At 35.5% G+C, this 24655-nt stretch overlaps 1 non-coding gene across 1 annotated transcript; it reads right to left on the bottom strand.

Moving 5' to 3' along the window:
• Positions 1 to 1690: 1690 nt before the first annotated feature.
• Trnar-acg (transfer RNA arginine (anticodon ACG)) lies at positions 1691 to 1763 on the bottom strand. The gene has a single exon. It is a non-coding gene; the product is annotated as a tRNA-Arg (tRNA).
• Between the last annotated feature and the right edge of the window lie 22892 nt (positions 1764 to 24655).

The following is a 24655-nucleotide window of genomic DNA, read 5'->3' on the forward strand; positions in this document are numbered from 1 at the left end:
ATATTTATATATTTATATATTTATTATAAGAGTAAATAAGCTCTACTCTCTATAGCGTATTGAGCTTTTTAAATTCGGTTGGGATTAAATTTTCTATATATAAATAGTTATTTATATTAGTTTGAAGTTTACCGTTGCGTATATCATGTAAACACTACATTCCTTTGTTTTCATTATATATATATATATATATATATATATATATATATATATATATATATATATATATATATATATCTTTCGTTTATCAGTTATATCTATTGTTATCACTTTATCCATTATCGTTTATTTTATAAAGGTTAAAAAAAACTCGCTTTGTTATTTGGCTTTAAAATGTTTAATGTAACACATCTCTTATTTGATTTTCAAATTTCACTCAACGCCTTTAATGGATAAACCTACCCAGACTTTCAAATCACGCGCGACCACGCGTAATTTATCCGGCTACAGAAAAACCACAGCTAACATCAGGTGGACTTAACTTCAAATTCTTCTATTCAACACCATGACGAAGAATAAGAGGAATATATATATATATATATATATATATATATATATATATATATATATATATATATATATATATATATATATATATATATACAGATTGAAAAAGGAGTGTATATCTCCGAAATATATATCTCTCTTTAAAAATAGACATTCGTTTATTTTATAAAGGTTAAAAATTCGCGTTGTTATTTGGCTTTAAAGTGTTAAATGTAACACGTCTTTTATTTGATTTTACAATTTCACTCAACGCCTTTAATGGATAACCTACACAGACTTATATATATATATATATATATATATATATATATATATATATATATATATATAGAGAGAGAGAGAGAGAGAGAAAGAGAGAGAAAGTGGGAGAGAGGTAGATTGAGAGATAGATAGAGAAAAATACATATAAAGAATAAGGTATCAACATGAAGACGAAAGTGAAGGAGGAAATAATTTCTTGATGCTTCACTTCGCGGCTGCAATTCGTAAAGGTGCCCTTTTCTGTTTTAACACAACTACGTGACTAATCTTGGGCTGCTACGAAGATCGAAAAATATCGGCAAAACTAATATAATAATTTTCTATTTAATAAAGAAGTCTATCATGTCGTGTCTGAGTTCGTAGGTAATTTTTTATCCCGTAAATTGTTTGCTCCTCATCCGTTGAGTGTCGTCATCCATAACACAAGCTATTTCTTTTGATTAGCACGGTTGAGAAAATACCTCATCCATATGAGTTTTAGAGAAAGATCTCTATTGCAGATCATCATTATCACTCTCCTCATCTTTGTTGTCATCATCATCATAACCATCATCTTTATAAGCATCATCATCTTAATTATCAGCATCATTATTATCATCATCATCCTCATCGTCATCATCATCATTTTCGCCAGCATCATCGTCGTCGTTATCATCTCCATCACGTTTATCGTTATCATCACCATAGCCATCATCCTCATAATTGTCGTTTTCATAATATTAATAAATAGCGGAGTCAAACACAAAATCGTGTACACTTAACATCAAGTACACTCAACATCGTCTTACAATCAACGCTTACCCTGTGAACTAGGACTATGGGGAATTCCCTTATGCACAAAACAAAATCACTGAAAAAACAAAATTAACTAAGCGTAACGATAATGAGTAAACGTTGGATAAAATGATGGTTAAAATTATTACGAACCTGCCAGGATTCGAACCTGGAATCTTCTGATCCGTAGTCAGACGCGTTATCCATTGCGCCACAAGTCCTGTCCGTACACCGAAAGATGTCACCGCGACTGTATATAGACAGTGCAAAATTCCGTTGACATGGGCAGATAACTTTTTCGACAAGTTTACGAAACAGCGCCAAACCCCTTATTTCGAGTTTTTTGTGTGAATCAGCGTTACTAACCATACATAGATAAGGACAATCTAGGAACTCACACATTTCAGGGAAAAAACGAATTTTTCAATTTGGCTCATCCGTTCGAAAGTTTTATTGCTATAGGCACACACACATAGATAAATAAATAAACATTTAGAATTTTATTAATAGTATAGATAGATAATGATCAAATGGCGAAATTTATAGAGGGAACCCCTAAGCGATGTGTGCATTATTTTCCATAGTCATGAAAGTAGCATATATATATATATATATATATATATATATATATATATATATATATATATGCGTTTTATTTTTTATTACCGTATCTTTCTGTTAAGTTACATTATTATTTCAGCTACTCGGCCGGTTTTTTGGCCGTGTGTAGCTTCCTCAGACTTTTACAGAAATGTTCACTATTTTGGGATGAAAGAGTGAAAGAGTGAATGAGGTCAGGGGGGTGCGAGGGGGGTGGAAGAAAGAGAGGGAGGGAACAAGGGGGAGGGTGGGAGGGGGCGCTTGGTATGTCAGTAATGTTTTAGTTTTGGGGTTTAAGGAACTTGTGGGGGAGGATCTGGGGAGTTCATTTCTGGTGTGGCTGAGGGCATAGGGATACATGGAGTGGAAGGGGAATATGTGGGGGTGGGAGGAGGGAGGGTTACTTTAAAATTTGAGTCTTAATGTTAAAGTTTTTATGCGTCTCGTTGGTGAGATGATTTCTTGGTAAGTATGTCTTGACCTGTTGGGTGTTCTCTTAGACATACTTACCAAGAAATCATCTCAGCCGTTTCGAAACCTATGAGGGAGGAACTCACACACACACACACAAACACACTTAGTGACTTTTGTATAAGGATAAATATATACTCTATTTCATTTCAAACAAGGTATATTGAACGAAACGTAGGGAGTATGTGACGCTTTCTCGCGATGTACCACTGTGATTCCCCGACTAGAGCAAGCAATCAATCGATCTGATTAAAAAAATGGTCATTTTCATCGATTAAGATGACAATAAATGTATTGAATGTGTGAAACACTCGTTGATTCCCATCTAATTCCCGGGTAACATCGGGTCTCTCTGTTAGTAAAGTTATATCATTATTTTGATGATATTTCGTATTTCATATTATTTTTTAATCTCATAACTATTTTTTTTTGCATCGTTAAAATTTTAACAATTTTACAAAGCAAATCACGTTGCGCGAGTCTGACCTCTATTCTAACATTAACATCTTGAAAGCCATTTTTTTTCGCATGTTCACAGCAAACGCCACAAATAAAATATGTCGGTTGCTTTTGTCTGCGCTGACTTACCAGAACTGACTGAAATCTGAAACGTGGCTCACGTTCAGCAGACGTTTTTCAAGGATATCCGAACTAGCTCCAATATTTTTTTTTATTTCTTTAAAATAAATGAACACATTTTTTGTTTTTAATCAGATCTATTTTGTCTGCCGATGTGTTATTTAAATCTCAGCACGCGTGATGCGGTTGTGTAGTTGTGTGAAAGCAAGTTATGTTTACACGTGAAACCAAACATGAGATCCAATCAGATATGATCTTATGCAGGGCGAGTCAGAAGTAACCAAACAGTCAACGTGAAACAAAGAAAAACAAAACAAAACAAAAATAAAATAAAGTCAGTAACAGGTTAGTAAAACATTTCTAACATATTCGAAGAGTAGACCAACCGCAGTTTTCTGGTCGATCTCTAAATTGCAGTGGGACTAAAGTAGAGAAAATAAAATAGGGTGGAATTATGAAGTACATGATGTTCTTTCAAGATAAATACAATTTGCGAGGACAGTGGCAAAAATGAGAATGGAACTGGGTGCCATAGAGGACGTGTTTAAAATGAGATTTCTGCGAAATGATCGAAAAAATTAGAATATTAAATAGAAATCGTAGACGATACCGTGGTGTTGATCAATACAGTTTAAGTAAGCATCACACTTGGAAAGGGACTACAATTACTTTGTGTGGGGTATATGGTTGGAAAAGAGGGGAAAAAACGTACCGGGCGTATCTGCATCGCTCTTTGTATACGCGAAGGGCATCTGGGGAAGGTAGAGCATGATGGAAGAAGCTATTTTTTTCTGTCTCTTCCTTTTTTTTCTAGATAGGAGGATATAAACGCTGGGAAAAATTCCCTGGGGGGGGGGAGAAAAGAGTCGTGAACATCTTCTCTTGAAAGGAATTTCGTATTGCTGACGTTCAGAATGTGCGGTGTGACATTGGTGGCGAGAGGCCAGGTGTGGTCGATTAGAAAAAAAAAGAGGGTAGAAACGTGCTGCTGTCGAGAGAGTTACTCACTCCTTCCCGAACCCCAGAACCGAATTCTGATTATAACCCTAGACTTTTATTATTGCAAAGTTAGAAACTAAATAACAGATTGTACTATTTGCGTTAGTCAGTCCAGTTAGAACTGTTTAGTGTTCTTTTTGGAACGTTTCGCCTGATTATAGCTCAGATCTTCCACAGATGCATCTTGTCAAACTCAGGAATCTATCCGCAAAACCCGTAATGTAAGAGACAAAACACTGAGTAAAATTCAGTTCTAAGTGGCACTCTTCTGGGGAGTGAAGGTTCAATCCTCAGTACGGGCGATGCTATAATGCAATTGCGAATTACTGAATATTTCTATTCGATCGTTTATAACGTGCGAAGAGTGTGCTGTCCCCGTGGATTAAATCAAGGATTCCATTCAAAATTTCGTGCAGATTCCTGTGTTCGACAGAAAAGGTTCGAGACTTCGATAAAATATACATGAAAAAGATCGGAGATTACATCGGCTGAAGCGTTCTGAGAATAACATTCAAAATGAGTAACGTCCAGGTGATCCAAATGATACAAATTATCAATCCTCATCAAGATATCCAGTGACAAATATGTAACTATCTCATTCGGTAAAATTAAACAAAACATTCTACAAATTTATGAGAGAATTAATATATACATGAATATATATTTGTAGTCATCGACATACAGTCCTGTTTCGTTGTATCACAACTCATCAGTGTCGCTAGACTAGCACCTCTCCCAAGCCAAGGATTGAACCTAGAACCGTCGTGTTGACAGTCGGCAGTTCTCCAACTCGACCACGGAAGCGATGCCCGCAAATAACCTGTTTGAAAGTTTATTTAAACAAACACTCGTTCACCACTTTACAGTGCTCGAACCGCCTGTTTGTAAACAAACAATCAATCACTGGATTTGAATATTTTGAATATATATATATATATATATATATATATATATATATATATATATATATATATATATATATATATATATTCAGAATAATGAAATACAATAAATCTACTGGTATGCAAATCCAGTGATTATCGGTCTTACAAAATATTATTGGATGTAATATTTTATAAATAAAATTGCTCAATATACTAGATAGAGCAAATAAATCATAATACAACATAATTAGGTATGTTTCTTTAAAATAGGAAATATATCTTAATATGCTGTATTCTTTGTGTTGCATACAATAAAATTTCTATATTTGAAATTTAACTTTTTCACATCACAAATTTTAAAATGTTAAATTATGACACACACACACACATATATATATTAAATATATAATAGATTAAATGGAATAGATGAATAAATAAAAATATGAAAATGTCTGTAGTAATTGTGATATTGATAAATAAGGAAACCTATGCTTAAATCCTAGTTTACTTTTTTTTATTAAGAATAATCTTTTGTTCCTTTTTTGAAAAAGAGATGTAAAATCTCGAAATATTAAGACCTCTACCATCCCGATATATCAAACAATAAATTTATATTTAATGATTTGCATTGTGATTATCTTTAAAAAAATGAATGGATATACGAAGTTAAATAACAAAACAAATATAGCCTTTCGTTTGTCCATTTTTGTTGATGTGTCACACTAATACGCCACACCAATACGTCACACCAATACCAGAGCCGGTTCGCTACATTGCTATAGCCTTCTTAAATTCTTCTATATCTATTAGATTGTATTCATTTTATTTCATTTTTTTTATTTTATAAAAAGTATTCTGATTGCGAAAGGAATTAAAGCAGTTGATGATCACTTCATCGATCGAAAAGGTATCGAGAAAAATATGATGAACGGATTAAAGATCTGACAATAAAAACGACACTTGACGGGATAAAGGGTCAGTCGGACGCTTAGTTAGTTGAGGCTTAAAACCGAGGTTGACATTCGGATTTGGATACGACCGAGAACAGTTGGTTGCTTGGAGGTTCTCTGAGGGAGATTTGAAGATGAACTGACGGCAATAGACGCATCCAGCCTCGACAGAACGTAAAAGTGAATGAGTATGTAGAAACACATACACTCAGAGTTCAATCGATATATATGTGAAGCATCAGCGTCTGTGTTTATCCTGTTTTTGTTTTATTTTTATACTTATTAACCAGCGTATGTTCCCCATCGACGGTCGCTAATGAGAAAATGCCGCTGCGGCCACGAGAAGATATAAAGATGAACGAAAAATCCACAGTACACACAACGTTTTGGGTCGGCGACTTGTCGGTGCGGCCACGTGGGGGTCACACAACTCTATATTTAGAAATATTAAAAAGCATGCAAATCTAAATCAATAATTGTATCGGAATCGGGGGAAAATCTTGGAATTATCCCACCAATAGCTATGTCAAAAATCACTCAATTTTAAATAGAAGAGACTGGCCATATTATTATAACACTTTATTTAAAATTTATTTAGAGTATAAAACTAAATAATGTTATATAACTTTTTTTAATAAATAAATAATTTTACATAAATTATCTGCGATTTTCGACAGTATGGGTATTTTTCAAAGACGATGTTTCTTTATTTCCTCTTCACTTTGACGAGTGTTAAAAATTGAAGTTCCAATACAATGGGTTTTGCGTGAGTTGGGCTCTATTTTGAGATATAAAAGAATGATCACGCTATTGAAAATATTATTTACTAAAATTACGAGAGTCGTTCCAAAAGTAAAGCCTCCTATTTTTTAAACTCATAGGGTTAAAGTACTACAAAGGCAGGAATGGTACCATTAACACGAGCAACTTCTTGTACTCTAGAATTTATCTTTCTACATAGTCGCCACCATTCTCAATATACTTTTGCAAGCAATGAATGATGGATGTGCATGGGCGTCCGGAGCACACTTTGTCATACGAGGATCGTTCCTAAACTACAGCCTCCATTTTGTAACTCGAAATGTTGAAGAGCTACGAAGACGGGAATAAAACCATTAACAACACGAGCGACGTTTTGTGCTTCGAACTTTTCTACATCGTTACCACAATTAGGCATTCACGTTTGCGAGGAATTCGGTGACGCATCATTGCTTTTGACGCACGTCCATAACATGGGTTGATTTTATAGTCCTACACCGTCAATATATGCAAAAAAGAGATGAAACTTTCAAGCTATGAATACATGAGCTCAGTCATCATGAAAATACAATTTTCAATTTCCTCTCATCAATTTGGGCAAAATAAAAATAGGAGGTATTACTTTTGGAACCTCCCTAAATTTAAATAATATATTTTTTATCAAATGAATGAAATCATTTTAAATATTTTTTCTGAGATTTTCTGACAATATATGTTGAGACTTTATTCAACATTTGATCAGGTTTATGTTTTGCAGGATACATGCGAGTGTCACTTAGTTTAATTTCATTTAAAGGAGGTGGCAAAATTATATAGTCGGACATATAGGATGAATAAAATATTGATTTTCTTCAAAATATGACGTGTGATAAAGAAGGCTCTTTATTTCAAGACACAATAATGAAACAATGAACAACGAAGATTTTCTAAAAAAAAATAGACATTTATGATTTTAATATAAAATCATAAAACAATTTCTTCATTTTTGTCTTCAAGTTTCATAATCCAAGCGCCATGTTTTACATGTTTTACATCCAATTACCGCTTTCTCCATTCACTCCACATACGAGGTGTCTTCAATAAGTATCCAACATTTTTATACACGCATTTAAAATTGTCGGAGACTCTTGCAAATTCAATATGTGATTGCTATACATCTTATGAGATGACAGACAAATTTTTATAATTTCAGGTTCAAATGAACAGCTACAGCAGGAAATGGAATGTACCCTACTAAAGCCACGTGAATTTAAAAAATGCAATCTTGACGTGAAGACACTTTAGAAATACGATATCCAATAAAATTGTTTCAATTTGAATAAAATAAAACACGCATCAAGTGCGTTTGAAAGCCAAATAACAACGTAATATTAGTAAAATAAACAAATATTTTACTTGTTTGAAATTTATCACAAATATATTTCAGAGGTATACTCCATCTTCAGCGTGTTGTTTTGTTTCTTTCTTTTTCTTCTTCCTTGCCATATTGTAAAGTTTGAGAAAGAAGTCTGTTTGTAAGGAGCCGCGCGTTGTATCTAGCGGTTATATTTTGAAATGTTTAAACTGTGCGTAAGGCAACGCGAGAATAACGCCAAGGATGAGAGTTCATATAGAAACGTTTTAATTTGAATAAAATAAAATACGCATCAAGTGCGCTTGAAAGCCAAATCACAACGTAATATTAGGAAAATAAACAAATATTTTACTTGTTTGAAATTTATCACAAATATATTTCAGAGGTAGACTCCATCTTCAGTATGTTGTTTTGTTTCTTTTCTTCTTTTTCTTATTCCTTGTCATGTTGTAAAGTTGGAGACGTTATTTTCGCGTTGCCATACGCACAGTTCTAACATTTCAAAATATAACCGCTAGATACAACGCACGGCTCCTTACAAACAGACTTCTTTCTCAAACTTTAGAACATGGCAAGGAAGAAGAAAAAGAAAGAAACAAAACAACACACTGAAGATGGAGTATACCTCTGAAATATATTTGCGATAAATTTCAAACAAGTAAAGTATTAGTTTATTTTCCTAATATTACGCTGTGATTTGGCTTTCAAGCGCACCTGATGCGTATTTTATTTTATTCAAATTAGTTTAGTTTCGTATATACAAACATGTATAATAGTTTATAATTTGTTGATATTACTTTCATAAGTATGTATACACAAATTAGAATTTATATATTTACTAATTATTAAATAGAAAATGTTGGTAGAAGATTCATAAATTAATTAAAACTGTATGCACAGATAGTTGGTTTTAATGACTTTGATAAATAATAACACACTTCAGTGAGGCTTGCTAAAATTAGAGAACCAAGCGCTAGATTCCAACGCCCTACTAAAGCTACATTTTAGTTTATCTAACATCTTTGCAATCATGTATACAGGGTGACTATAAAAAACGGGACTTTCTTTATGTTTTGTCCGAATGAAATGAAACTTTGGTCATAACTAGTTTATTATATTCAAAACATCACATCAAAACACTAGGGTCTTTGGCCTTTTTTCTCCGTTCTACAGCATATGTTCTAGATGGCCTCCATTTAGTTCCGTGCATTTCTTGAGGCGCAGCACGAAGTTGTCCATGACGTTCTTACAGACCGAATTGGTAATGGCTCTTATCTCCTCCCTGATGACTTCCTTGAGTTCCGTGATAGTTCTGAGTGTCCCTGCGTAGAATCTGTCCTTAAGATAGCCCCAAAGAAAAAAATCTGGGGGGCTTAAGTCCGGGCTATGAGGTGCCCACTCAAAATCAGTTTTGAGACTGATCACTCGGCCTCCGAAGTTCTCTTTCAGCCAATCTCTGGACAAGTTTGAAGTGTGAGAACTTGCTCCGTCCTGCTGGAACCAGAATTTGCTCATGAGCGATGGGTAGGTGGTCTGGAGCTCACTCTTGAAGGTTTTGAGGACCTCCACATACCGCTCCTTGGTGACTGTCACTGCTGTGCCAGATTCTTCGATGAAGATTTGTCCGATGATGCCTCTGGCTGAGATTGCAGCACACACCGTGGACTTAGGAGAGTGCAGGGGCTTGGTGGCTACTTCATTCGGTCTGGAGGACCCCCAGAATACATTTGTCTTGGAGTTCGCCTTTCCATCAAGATGGAAGTGGGCTTTATCTGAGGTCCAAAGGAGGTTAAGGAAACTTGGTGTCTCTTCGATCTTCTCGAGCATCTTGACTGCCATAGCCCTCCTCTGCTTCTTGTCTGAGGCTGTAAGGGTCTGCAGCGTCTGTATTCTGTATGGGTAAGCCCTGATATCGTTCACCATCACTCTCCTGCAAGTCTCACGGGACATACCGAGGGACTGACTTCGCTTACGCACATAGCGTTTCGGACTCTGCTGGAGAAACTCTCTCACTCTTTCGACCAACTCAGCTTTTCGCTTCTTGGGACGTCCCGAATGGCTTGGACTGTTCTCTCTGGCAGCGTTGAAGTTCTCCAAGGTCCCATACTTCTCGAAGTGGTCCACCCAGTTCTGAATTCTGCTTTTGGATGGAGCCTTTTCACATTCGAACTGACGCATGAAACTGTCCTGTGTTTTCTTAAACGGGCCTGTCTTGTAAAATTTAACACAGTGTATTCTTTGTCCCAGCTCCCACTGGGGTCTTGGTGTATTCAGGGTCGTTGATTTTGCCATGTCCTGTAAAATAAGGGCTATAGGTGAACAAATAATTGAGATATCACATAAAGTGTACACGGAGCCTGTTTTTTTTGGGTCACGCTGTATATCTTGAAAATATGGACCTTTAAAACCAGCTCAAATGATGCCAACTGACGAATCGTTCACTACATGAAACCAGTGATCATAATTCATTAAAAATACTTAATTTATTCTATATATCATTTAAAATAATATTTTGTAACGTTATTTGTAGCATTTAAAGCACCAAATAATAATGGATCAATTGCGTTTTAAGGACAACAGAAAATACGCATTGGACTTCTCTGGCTTGGTCATTTTGCATTGCATTACAACGTCAAGTTTTAACACAGGCAAATATATATTTTTTTTAAATTGGGGATATTTAATATTTATTTATGTATTCGTTTTTGGGGAAATTTATTTATTTTTTCTTGTCCGTTTTTTTTTTTTTTTTTTTTTTTGCTAAATGTTTTACTGCACAAATGAATGTGATTATTTGTCAAAACCGACGATGCTATTGTATTTGGTTCTGTACTCTTGTTATATAATTGGTTTCCGGAAAACGTTAAGTAAACCAAAATGATTATTATTATGATTATTGTTGACGTTTGGGAAATGAAATGTCGACTAAAATAGCTAATAGGAATATGACTTTGAGATGGAGTTTTAAGTATAAAACTAACGTTGCACGGAAATGAACACTTTTTATATTCTGTCGCAGAGACAAAGAATAGAAAAGAACTTCAACTCACTTTTTTTGTTTTGTACAGCGATATTTATTAATTCCTTGTTCTCTCAATACCGTTGTGCAATGTCTCGCGTGATCGTCTTTTCGAGAGTCATTCGCGCATCACACGTGATCGCGAACGTTATCCACGTCTTTCCAGTGATTGTTTTCTTTCTGTTAGTTATAGTATTTTTTTCTTTACCGATGATCACATTCAGCATGCATTAACATCCGCGCATGCGCGCTATATTAACATTTGAGCTAACAATTATACTTTGAGTTGTAAATAGAATCTTATATCACAAATAAATTTAAACAAGGTCAAAATGAAAGGATAATAACAAAGAGATTATGTGAAAAGTTTCGGCATTTCCGTCAAAACAAGACCCAGAAATGGACGAAGGTGTGTTTCCCTGTTTAACCAGATGAAAAAAAAAATGTTTATCCATCCTTTGTGTAAAGAAATGTCGTTTTTAAATTCTGACTGTCCGTATTTGTTATGCTTATAAATTTATGTGCAAACATTAACACTAGACGATCACAGAACGGTAAAGACAATGTAAATATATGAACACATTAAATAGACTCGTCATATACCATCAACTATATAACATATATCCACACGTCATAACGTTACAAACAGTATTATATAGTGTTTCGTTTGTTTCCTGAGGTTAGAACCTAATTGATCCATAACATATATCTATACAAGTTAGACTGTGTGTGAGGTCACTTCTCAACCTATATACTCAACGAATATTTTATTTACAGACTTTATATTTATATATAAATAATTTTCCCCACACTTTATCTGTGCCTAAACCTAAACGTAGATTCCGTGAGCAAAGCTTCTTTCTTAGAACTGCACGTCTATGGAATTGTCTTCCGTTTTCCTGCTTTTCAGCTGACTACAATATGGTTGTCTTCAAGTCTAATGTAAACAAGTTTTTGATGAGCCGTTCCATATAAGTTAACAAATTTACCGAATTTCCATGACTAACGATTACTATATTGTCTAATTTCTACTGTACACTCTTTAACCATTATCCTCGAGTGGCCTCTTGGCATTGATAAGTGATGATGCCTATGTCATACCGTTACAAACAGTGTTATATAGACCGATTATATAGCACGCTTTAAGCGTCTTTAGTTATCATTTCATTACCCATTTTTTAAAATATGTCAAACTCAATCATAAGAAACTGGTGTAAACTTGAAGTCATCGTTTTCGTTTGTTTTGGGGTTAGAACCTAATTGATCCATGACGTATATCTATAAAAGTAAGAATGTGTGTGAGGTCACTTCTCAACCTATATACTCAACGAACATTTTATTTACAGACTTGATATTTGGTATATAGGGCATTCAGAGATGTGGAACAACTTTTTAATTTAATTTCATCTGGCAAAAAGGGCAGTTAAGGGGGTTAAAATTGAATGATAGTTACGGATTTTTTAAATCTATTTTCAACTGTTTCACGAATGTGTATGCGCGGCTATGAAGCATGACAATTTCATTTTGTTAAGAAGCAGTAGAAAGAGAAAGGTTATAAACACGTTGTAAAGATCGTGTCAAGTTGGTCTAATGGTTACGTATTTGACTGTTTTATGGTTTTGGTTTGGATCTCAGCTGATCTTGATTTGAGTATGGCATAAAGGTTTACTTCACAAGATCTCCAGCTACGGTATAGCTGGAAATGTCTTCTCAATTATTAAATCATTTCTCTCTGATAGGTTCATAAGAGTAGTGGTTGATGGGCAGAAATCAGAAGCTCACAGTATTAATGCTGGAGTCCGTCAGGGGTCCATCCTGGGCCCAACTCTCTTCCTGATCTACATTAATGATCTTCCAAATCACATCCTTACATCATTCATAGACATTTATGCTGATGACACTACTATCTATGGTAGCACATCAAAAGCGTAAACGACCAAGTTGTCTCTGATTTTCTCTCCTCTGATCTTGAGCACGTGGTATAATGGGAAAAGGAGTGGCTGGGTACTTTTAATGCATCTAAAACCAAGCTTCTCTATTTACATCATCAACGTTCTGATCCCCATCTGGCATCAATTAAAATGAATGGCTCTCGTCTTGAGGAGGCCTCAAGTTTTGACAAGCTTCTTGGCTTGACCTTTACTCCTGATCTTAAATGGAACACGTACATCAAATCTGTTGCCAAGGCCGCTGGAAAAATGGTGGGATCCTTCTATCAATCCAGTAGATATCTCACTGCTGATGCAATTCTCTATCTATATAAGAGCCAGGTACGTCCAAGGATGGAATACTGTTGGCACATCTGGACAGGAGCTGCTAGAAAGAACATGTTCTGCCTTGATAGAGTTCAAATTAGACTTCATAGCCTCGTGGGAGATGTCCCTTTTCTCTTCTCTGCAACCTCTATCTTACAGAAGAGATGTTGCGAGTTTGTCTCTGCTGTATCGTTATTTTCATGGAAAGTGGTACAATGGGGAAAGAGGTGGCTCGTTACTTTTAGTGCATCTAAAACCAAGCTTTTATCTTTACATCATCTGGCATCAATTGAAATGAATGGCTCTCGTCTTGGGGAGGATTCATGTTTTGACAAGCTTCTGGGCTTGACCTTTACTCCTGATCTTAAATGGAACACGTTGCTAAGGCCGATAAAAAAAATGGTAGGATCCTTCTATCGATCCAGTAAATATCTCACTGCTGATGCAATTCTCTATCTATGTAAGAGCCAGGTACGTCCAAGGATGGAGTACTGTTGCCACATTTGGGCAGGGGCTGCTAGAAAAAACTTATCCTGCCTTGATAGAGTTCAAAATAGACTTGTAGACTTGTAGGGGATGTCTTTCTCTTCCCTGCAACATCTTTCTCACAGAAGAGATGTTACGAGTTTGTCTCTACTTTATCGTTATTTTCATGGCAAGTGCTCGGCTGCGCTCCAATCTCTGTCCCCCCTCTCCAAACTTTCAGAAGAAACACCCGTCTAGCAGATAACACTATCACTAGTTTCATCCACTCTTTATCTGTGCCTAAACCTAGACGTAGATTCCATGAGCAAAGTCTCTTTCTTAGAACTGCACGCCTATGGAATTGTCTTCTGTTTGCCTGCTTTTCAGCTGACTACAATATGGTTGTCTTCAAGTCTAATGTAAACAAGTTTTTGATGATAAGTTAACAAATTTGCCGAATTTCCATGACTGACGATTACTATATTGTCTTATTTCTACTGTACACTCTTTAACCCTTATCCTCGAGTGGCCTCTTGGCCTTGATAAGTGGTGATGCCTATGAAAAACAAAAAAAAAAAGCTCGAATATTTTTTAACTTACAGGAAGTGACCTAGTTAGAAAAAAAACACGTCTCAGTTTCTGTATAAATTAAAATATAATATTTCTGCGTATCTTACGACTGGGCAACGCCGGACGGCCTGCTATAATATTTTTGTATTAAATGAATAAAATATTTTGTTTTTATTATTTCCGAGGCTTTCGGCAATATGTGGTTGGACGTTACTCAACATTTGTCAACGAGATCGGACGTATATTTTGCTATATCCACAAGTGTGCCACTAAATTTTAATTTTCCTTCAAGAAAGTGAGAAAATTATCTAGACGGTAATTTAGGATGAATAAAATATTGATTTTCTTCAAAATATGACGTGTGATAAAAAACGCAATAATTAAAGTATGATGTAGATTTTATAAAAAGAAGACATTTATGATTTTTGTTTGAAATACGAGGTGTGATCATAGATGACAACAAACGGAAGCTTTATGATGCAAAAAAGTGAACATTCAATGAAAATAGTGATGGGACGATTTATCTGAGTGAGAATCGAGAATCAGCAAAATTGGAACTTTTTAAGGTATCGGAATCGGTGCCAGAATCCGAAAAAATTGCGCCTATTTTCTACTGCTAAAAATGATCAGATTTTTTTTCGTTTAGTTTTGTTTAAAACTTAATTTTTGATTGTTAATAAAAACGATAAAATGATAAAAAATTTATTAATTTTAAACTAACAGCAAAACTATAGATAATATAGATGGCCCCTATCCCGCAAATATGTTTGATATTTGTGAAAATATATGAACATATTACAGTAATCATAAAATTAAAAAAAATAAAACAACTCTAGATTATATATATATATATATATATATATATATATATATATATATATATATATATATATAGTTTTCGTTGGAATATTATTTTGCCAGTAAGTCAATTTCCTGCAATCGTGAATCAACTTGCTTTCACGAATTCAAAATTAGTCGCAATATCATTTCAGCGATCATCAGTTGTTTACCATGAAAAACAAAACAATGTATTATTCATAGTTCCCCAGCAGTGTTGATCAAACTACACATCCCTTAAACACCGAAATGAAAATGTTCCCGATATTAGATTTAGTGTTTTTAGATTAATTTATTCATGCTATCAAAAATGTCTTCCTTACTTTGTTATTGGTCCTTTTCCCTCCCCAAAGATTATAAAATCAATATATATATATATATATATACATATACATATATATATATATATATATGTCATGTCAGCTTGAATATATATATATATATATATATATATATATATATATATATATATATATATATATATATATATATTCAAGCTGACATTATTAAATACAACGGAGACACTGCGTTATGATTCTTTTTATTTTTTCGATTTTCGGTACAATCTTTTTTTATGTCAAAATCGAAAATACTGATGAAAGTTCAATAGTTCTCACAAATGTTTATGTATATATATATATATATATATATATATATATATGTGTGTGTGTGTGTGTGTGTGTGTGTGTGTGTGTGTGTGTGTGTGTGTCGGTGTGTCGATGGCTCTTCCGCCCAGCTACACACGTGCATAATCGTTCACAGATGTGGGAGGGAAACATAGCAGTATTTGCTGGTTCTTATATTTTTTTTCTTAAATTTTGACCCCAAACAAGGCACATTGCCACTTTGATGTAGGGGGCTACTATCAGGGACCTAAGTTGCAGGGGTACTATGTAGGGAGTTTAGCAGCAAGATGTCTGTTCATATTACACTTGAACTTCTGCGTGTCAGTACAGTTGGGGAAGCAGGAAACCGGAAGAGAATTTCAAAGTCCTGCAGTTCTGGGGAAGAAGCTATTAGAGTAAAAGACTTTCTTACATATTGAGATCTCGACTGTGTAGGGGTGGGACGTTGCTCCTTGTCGGGTTTGTCAGGAGTATTTTCGTCGAAGAGGTACAAAGGCTTGTAGTTCGTCAGAGCATCCACCATTAAAATAGTTGTAAAACAGGCAAAGGAATGCAACATTTCGTCGGTGGGACAGGGGTTAAAGTTTAGATGACAGTTCGGGACCTGTTAGGTTGGCGACTCTCTTTTAGACCCTGTCCAGGCGCGAGGAACTAGACGCAGATGCACCAGTCCAAATATGACAGCAGTACTCCATACATGGGCGAATCGTAGCTTTGTAGAGGTACAGGATAGTTTCAGGCGTTAGTAACTTTCTAGCAGATTAGAGAGAGCCCAACTTCTTTGCAGCAGCCTTGGCAATGATCTCGATGTATCTAATCCAAATCATGTTTCCTGTGAACGTTAAGCCAAGGAGCTTAAACGAAGTGCTTTCAGGTAAAATATCTCTAGCCCTATCTATTGGTGGTTGGTAAGGTTTCATGTAATTGTTAAAGGAAACGAACTTTTTCTTGGCAGTGTTGAACCTTTCCCTCCATTTTTTACCACATTCCACTACAGACTGAAGGTCTTCCTTTAGGGTTTCTGCCATTACCTTAGATATGCGCTCATTAGTTTTACCCACGTGCCTGCTATAGAGCGTGGTGTCGTCGGCAAATATACCCATCTCAGTGATAATTTTATCAAGTAAGTCATCTATGAATATCACAAATAATAAAGCTCCAAGGATCGATCCCTGAGGCGTACCCGAATTTATATCAACAAATATTTTTGGACATACGCCCATCGAGGACAACCTGAATTCTTCTCTCATTTAAGAAGAATCTAATTATGCTAAGCATTCGTCCACTAATACCATAGGATTTTATTTTAATGTGAAGACCGTCGTGCCATACCTTATCAAAAGCCTTAGATATATCTAGGGCTACTGCCCTCCTATCTCCTGCCTTATCCAGTGCTTGGTATAAACGTTAAGAGATTACAGTTAGAATATCTGCAGTAGAACGGGCTTGCATAAATCCATAATGGTGGTCGGAAAGAAGTTTCGCAGCTGTAAGGTGGTTGACTAGAGCTTGATTAATTAAGGACTCAAATAGTTTTGTAAACAGAGGGAGGGGGCTAATTGGGCGATAATTTAATGTATTAGTTCTTTCGCCAGAGATTTTGTAAACTGGTATCACAGAAGCAGTTTTCCAGCAACCAGATAAGCAAAATTCGTTAAGGCTTTTGTTAAAGAGTTTAGAGAGAACTGGAGCAACCTCAGCGGAACATTTTTTTTAATTACACAGCTGGGATGAGATCAGGTCAACATGGTTTTGAGGTGTGTAGGTTTTTTTTTATAATATCGTGTACTTTAGAAGGCGTGATTTTCAGATAATCTAGCGTGGTTTTTGTTCGCAGAGGAAAATCAAGGAGGGAATGGCTTGCTGGGTCGAAGGTAGAGTTTGATCGAACTGACGGGCAAGCATGTTAGCTTTCTCAGTTGCTGTGCAAACAACCTCATGATTGCTTGATAGTGGGGGTATTGTTGATTGCTCATTATTTATTACATTATTGTAGATTTTCCAGAAATCACGAGTTCCTAATTTCTGCGCTTTAATGCGTTATTATGCATCTTTGAGTTTCGTGTCAAACCGTTCGCACATTTACATACACGTCCACAGATATTACAACAATCCTCATAAAATTTTTCGTGTTGAGTGTGTGTGTATGTGTTTATGTGTGTCTGTGTGTGTCTGTGTGTGTATGTGTATGTGTGTGTGTGTGTGTGTTGAAACCGAGTGATCGACAGAGAGCTATTCGCTAACATCCTTGTATTGTATTTATGTGTATTCGTATTGGGACTGTTAATCGGAATCGGGAATCGAAAAAATCGGAACTTTTGGGGGTATCAGAATCGGAATCGGAATTGGAAAATGTCGTACCTGTTTTTCGATGTTCAAAACGATTCTTTTCAATCGCGTTTTATTATTTTACTTTTTGTTTAAAAATAAATTTTTCCTGGCTCGTATAGTTTATAATTTGATTCTACTAGTAAAACTAAAAGATTTAATTTACACGTATGCCTGTATTTTTACATTTCCGAAATATATTCACATTTGCATGAGGTTTTGTGATTATCCTCACTCCTCCGTTCACCCCCCCCCCCCCAAAAAAACCTCTATATTTAGACATTAAAGTAAAAGCGAGATCGGTAATTGTATCGAAATCGGGAATTTAAAACAGAATCGATAATTATATCAGAATCGGGGAAAATATTGGAATCGTCTCATAACTAATAGGTCATAGTTGTCTAGCATATGCACTAACTCTTTGAGTTTTTATTATCTTTTTGTTGTCCTATTATTCTTAATTTATTTCACTTCTGCTCGTACATCGTTAACCTTTGCTATGCATTTCTTTCTCTTCGTGGATTCGGCTGTAGATTCTTTCTTTCTACGGTTTGTGTTTTATAAGTCCACACCTAAGATTATTGACGATCGAGACGTGATTAGCAGTCACTTGTTGACGATATGGTTGTCAGGGTCAGCCTCTTTTTCATTTGTGGATTGATGGGAGCCGAAACGTGACGAAAAAGACAAAAATCGACCCCAGCACTTTAAAAAGTTCTACTTCGTGTGAGGAGATCTATTTTATTGACAATGTATTCCTGTCATGATTTCTTAGGAAATTCGATCGACGAACCCATGGGTCAAGGTGGGACAAGAAGGAATCGGCTAGAGGATGGGGTTTAAAAAAGAGACCGTCCGCCGTTTCTTTTTATCAGGTAAGACATTTTTTTATTTATTTCTTTTTGTCTTGTTTCATCTTGTTAATTTCTTTGTTCTTTTTGTTTTAATTTGTTCTTTATTTTTATGCTTTTTTCTTTTTTTCCTGTCTTTTCTTTCTCTCTTATTTATTTATTTGTTGTTGCTTTTTCCATTTTTAATATTTGTTTTTTTATTCTTTCTTTTTATGCGCTTATTCTTTCTTTTTACATTTTTCGTTATTTGTTTTTCTTTCTTTTCACATTTTTCGTTATTTGTTTTTTTCTTTCTTTTCACATTTTTCGTTATTTGTTTTTTTTCTTTCTTTTCACATTTTTCGTTATTTGCGTTTTTCATTCTTTTATGCCTTCGGTCTTTCTTTTTTCCTTCTTTCCTTCTTTCTCTTATTTTTCTTCGGAAGATAAAGACAATCAGATTAAATAAAATGGGTATATAAACAGGTGAGAAACACCACGAAATAGATAGACAGACATAGTGAGTTATATATATATATATATATATATATATATATATATATATGTTGTCAGAATAATTGTTAGAGGATATGGGTTTGTATTACTGTACACATAGAGTCGAAAAAGTTGTCAAAAAACAAATATATAACAAATAAATTTATCAAAGGCAAGATAAGTTACTTTTCTACCAAACTGGATATATTTTTTGTGTTTTTATTCGACGTAACATGTTTGTTCAGCTCGAAAAACATGCAGTGTTTACCGATGTATTGGACAATTCAAAATGGCGCCAGACTCTCTTTAACACGGTAAGTTTGGGAAAAGGTGTTATAAATAATAAACTAGACAAAATGCTATTAAAAAAACACCGAATATATGTCAACCTATGTCATGGTAACATATAGTGAGCGAATTTCTAACAGTATTTTGTTTTGCCTACTTTGGCTCTGGCTCTATTTAGAGTCACCCAGTTTTTTCTACTTCCAGTGGCCGAGGGTTAATCCTTTTACCACCTCTGGTAATGGGTATATTTCTATGCGTAGTGTAGCAATTGGTCTCCGAAAATTAACAGGGGAACCACGTGAAGGTTTGCCCCCATAACTGAGCTTATTCTCTTGTTATTATGCCACCTGTTACCAAAGATATATAGCGACGTTTCTTTTACAATAGAGCTCGAAATCTCGTGTAATGCGGTAATATTTAAGTACTGTTGACACGCCAATTAAGTAGATATCATTGATTTTAGTTGAAATTGACAGAAAAAGTCAGTAGATAAATTTTTAATCGATTTTTCATTTTCTGAATTTTGCCTTATAGTGTAAATCACACCAAAAGAAGTTCATAATTTTCGGTGGACTAAAAAATAAGGAGAGAGGGCAGTTAAAATATCTTCTCGTTTTCCTTTAAAACTTGTGGCGCGAAATATACGTGGAGTTTATGTCTTAAGCAACATATGCTTCGACATGTCGAAAAAAATGAGCATTTAAATACAACGTGGGCTTGAGACAATACCAACCACAGCTCTGAACAAACGAGTAGCGTTGGAAAGCTTGCCATTTCCCCAAAATACATTACCCATTCAGACAAGCAGCAAACCAGAAGCTTATGAACATCTAAATATAGTGTGGGTTCAAGACAATGGCCAACCACTTCAAACCAGACACTCATGAACGTCAAAATACAACGTGGGCTCAAGGCAATGACCAACCACTGCTCCGAATAAACGAGAAGCTCTGCAAAGCTTGCTATTCCCAAAACAACATTAAACAAGCAGAAACTAGAAACCCATGAACGTCTAAATATGATGTGGGTTCAATGCAATAGCAAACCACTGCTCAGAACAAATGAGTAGCCTTTCAAAGCCTGCCGTTTCCTAAAAATCATTACCCATTCAGAAGCAGCAAACCAGAAGCTTGTGAACGTCTCAATATAATATGGGTTCAAAACAATGTTCAACGACTGCTCCAAATGTTATATGTGACAAAAAAATGGATCTTCAAAATGTGTAATCTGTTCTGCTAGATTCACTGTGAAAAGATGTTTAGCTGTTGAACAACTTTACTCATTCAAACAAGCAACAAACTAGAAACTCATGAACGACTCCACAAAATGTGGGTTCAGTGCAATAGACAACCACTTCTCTGAACAAATGAGTTGCGTTGGAAAGCTTGCCATTTCCCAAAAAATACATTACCCATTCAGACAAGCAATAAACCAGAAGCTCATGAACATCTAAATACAGTGTGGGTTCAAGACAATGGCCAACCACTGCTCTGAATAAACGAGATGTCCTGCAAAGCTTGCTATTCTCCAAACAACTTTACTCATTCAAACAAGCAGCAAACGAGAGACTCATTGTGGTGAGGACAACACGGAAGGCTACTGATATTCTGTGAATAAGGCTTTATTCATCAAGAAGTACATGTATATAGGTTGTAATAAAAGGAAAGAGAATTGTTAAAACCATGCAAAGCAATGAACGATGTTAATAATGTGACATTCACCCCGGGTGGAAAATGTTCAGAGTGGGGTTATGGAATGATACACGAAAGTTCTAGTTTAAGCATCTGTTTCTCAGGTGGTAAGGGTTGCCACGTTGTTGCTTACGAATAAGTTTTGATGGGTTTTTATCAGGGGCTATATCGGCGGATGAAATTTTCCGGGATTCTTCAGATATGCAAGGTTCTAACGAGGTATCTGGTTGTAGAGGTTCAGCTTCCTGTGAGATAGTACCGTGTGTGGCAGTGTATCTTGCGGTTTTGGGACAAGTTGTCGCAGCGACACTGTTTCCTCTCTTCTACTTGAGCATATTGAGGGTTGCATTCCATTAACTCGACTTCGTTGATAAATGGCTTGTACTTAGATAACCGTAGATTATGTTTCATCAGAACCGAAACTAAGCCAACTGGAAAGAGAGATGCCAGATGTTGATTTACAATTGAACGTGAGGTGTAGCGTTAATAGCAGTACACAGTAAGAAACGGATGGAGTGTGAGGCAGCGTGTAGGACTGTTTCCCAATAAGAAATTGGCAACTGTTTCAACCTCAATGCTAGCGATATTGTTTTCTATAGGGCCGCGTTCAGTCGTTCCACCTGGCCATTTCCCTGTGGGTTATAGGCGGTTGTGCGGTTTGTTGCTACTCCCTTCTTATGCAGAAAGTCTGTTAGTTTCGTTGAAAGGAATGATGGGGCTCTATCAGAGTGAATGAGGGAAGGCATGCCAAACAGTGTAAATAGTCGACAGAAACAATTTATGATTGTTTGTGAGGTCATATCTCGACAAGGAAAGGCAAAGGGGAAGCGTAAATATTCGTCGATGATTGTTAATAGATATTTATTTCGACCATTGTATGGCAATGGGCTCTTAAATTCAACCCTTAAGCGTTTACATGGTTGAGTCGCTTTGATAAGCTTGAAATTGGTGGGATGGAAAAATCTCGGTTTTAATTCTGCACAGACAAGCAGCAAACCAGAAACTCATGAACATCTAAATACAATATGGGCTCAAAATAATGTTCAACCATTGCTTCAAATGTTAAATGTGACAAAAAAAAATGGATCTTCAAAATGTATAATCTGTTGTGCTAGATTCTCAAACGGTATCGTTGTTGAACGATGCATGCCAGTACACAGCGAAAAGATGTTTAGCTATGGTGTTCCTATTTACAATACCTCCCCACGGGACGGAATTAGACACTAGGGTTATTTTTTAACATGGAAAAAAAAAGGAACAAAAATTAAAAATTGTCTTAGTCGTGAAGGATTTCTCCTCCACTGAGAGAGAACAAGAAATTGAAGTGCAGCATCTGAAAAACAGATACTACACTTTGATCCCGGCCTGAAGGCCAGGTATTTATTTGCTCCCCCACCGAGCAAATTAGGCACAAGGCCGATTTTTAATGTGAGGAGTGAAGGGGAAATGGGGACCAACTCCCCGGGGAGTAGGGGAGCTTGACAGTGACAATTGGTATGAAGGGTCGAAATTTGCATTCCAATGGCAAACATATCTGGAGTCTATGTCTTAAGCAACACATGCTTCGATATTTCTGAATTTTTGAGATGAGGATTGATTATTCATATTATTTGGAATCTTCGGACAACTGTTCTCATCTTGATTGTCATTTTCACAACGTTTTGGCTGATGCAGCCTACGACCTTCTTCAGGTATATCTTGTAATGTTTCTTTGGGACTTGAGAACTTTGATGGAATTTTTGCTGGAACCTTTTATTTGTTTCATGGGGTAATATGTTCTTGTTTCATCGGTCATGACTGGATAGAGCTCCTAGGTAATTCACAATTGTTTTATCGTTATTTCCATGGCAGGTGCTCGTCTGAACTCCAATCACTGGTCCCCCCTCGCCAATCTTTCACGAAAAACACCCGTCTAGCTGAATCCACTGTGAAAAATTTCCCCCACTCTATATCTGTGCCTAAATCAAAACGCGGATTCCATAAACAAAGCTTCTTTCTTAGAACTGCACGCCTGTGGAACTCTGTTCCGTCTGCCTGCTCCCCTCCAGACTACAACTTGGATGTCTTCAAGTCCAATGTTAACAAATTCCTAATGAACCGCCCCCTTAATTAAACACTTCATCAAATCTCCACACTAACGTAATGTGCTTGCAATAACCCTTATCCCTGAGTGGCTTCCGGGCCTTGATAAGTGGTGATCACTGTGTAAAAAAAAAAAATTTCTCTTCTTTTCTCTTTCTTTACTGATTTTGTGGCCGTCTTTCTTTTGACGTGCAATCGGCGCCATTTTAAATTGCTACAAACAAGCATCGGTGAAAATACAGCACATCGAAACTTCATGTTTTGAAGGGATGAAACTGCCGTTTTTATAGAGGTCCTCCGTACGAGCGCCCTAAACACACGCCCGTATCAAACTATTGTCGTCTGTCGAGTTTTACCGTGATGTCAGCTATTTTCCACACTGTGTAACCATGCTTTCCATTTATTTATTGCTTTCTTTCACGTTCTTTTAATTAATTATTTCATACTTCCTTTCTTCTCTATTTTTCTTCTTCTTCTTCTTCTCTATTTTTCTTCTTCTTCTTCTTTTTCTTCTTCTTCTTCTTCTTCTTCTTCTTCTTCTTTTGGTATCATTTATTATTGTTTTCATTTCGTTTCTTTCTTTCTTTCTTATAACTTTTCGTTCTCTGTTTTCTCTTTTTTATGATTTTTTTCTTTTTTGTTTTCATAACATAAAAGCAGGCATTGCAAACTAAAAAAATGGAGCATTATTTCTTCTATTTTCATTTTTCTTTTTTTTAATAATTTCTTTTTCTTCTCTTAATCTTTTAATTGTCTTTTTATTTTTTATTTTACTTTTTTATTTCACGTTTGTATTGTACTTTTATTTCTCTGTATGTCTCTCTTTTTTTCTTTTGTTTTTTTATTTGTTTTGTTGTTTTCTTTTTTTCTCATAATTCTTATTTTTCAACAGATATTTTTCTTGATTTTATTGATAAATTCTTTCTCTCTTTCTTTCTTGTTTATATTCTTCCTTCCGTACTATTTCCTTAATCAATAACTAGCAGGCAGCCATGTGTTCCCCGGTCGGGAAATATGCATAAATCTTATAT

Source organism: Euprymna scolopes, chromosome 29 (assembly GCF_053919585.1).
Source record: "Euprymna scolopes isolate OS-2025 chromosome 29, ASM5391958v1, whole genome shotgun sequence".
Lineage (NCBI taxonomy): Eukaryota > Metazoa > Mollusca > Cephalopoda > Sepiida > Sepiolidae > Euprymna > Euprymna scolopes.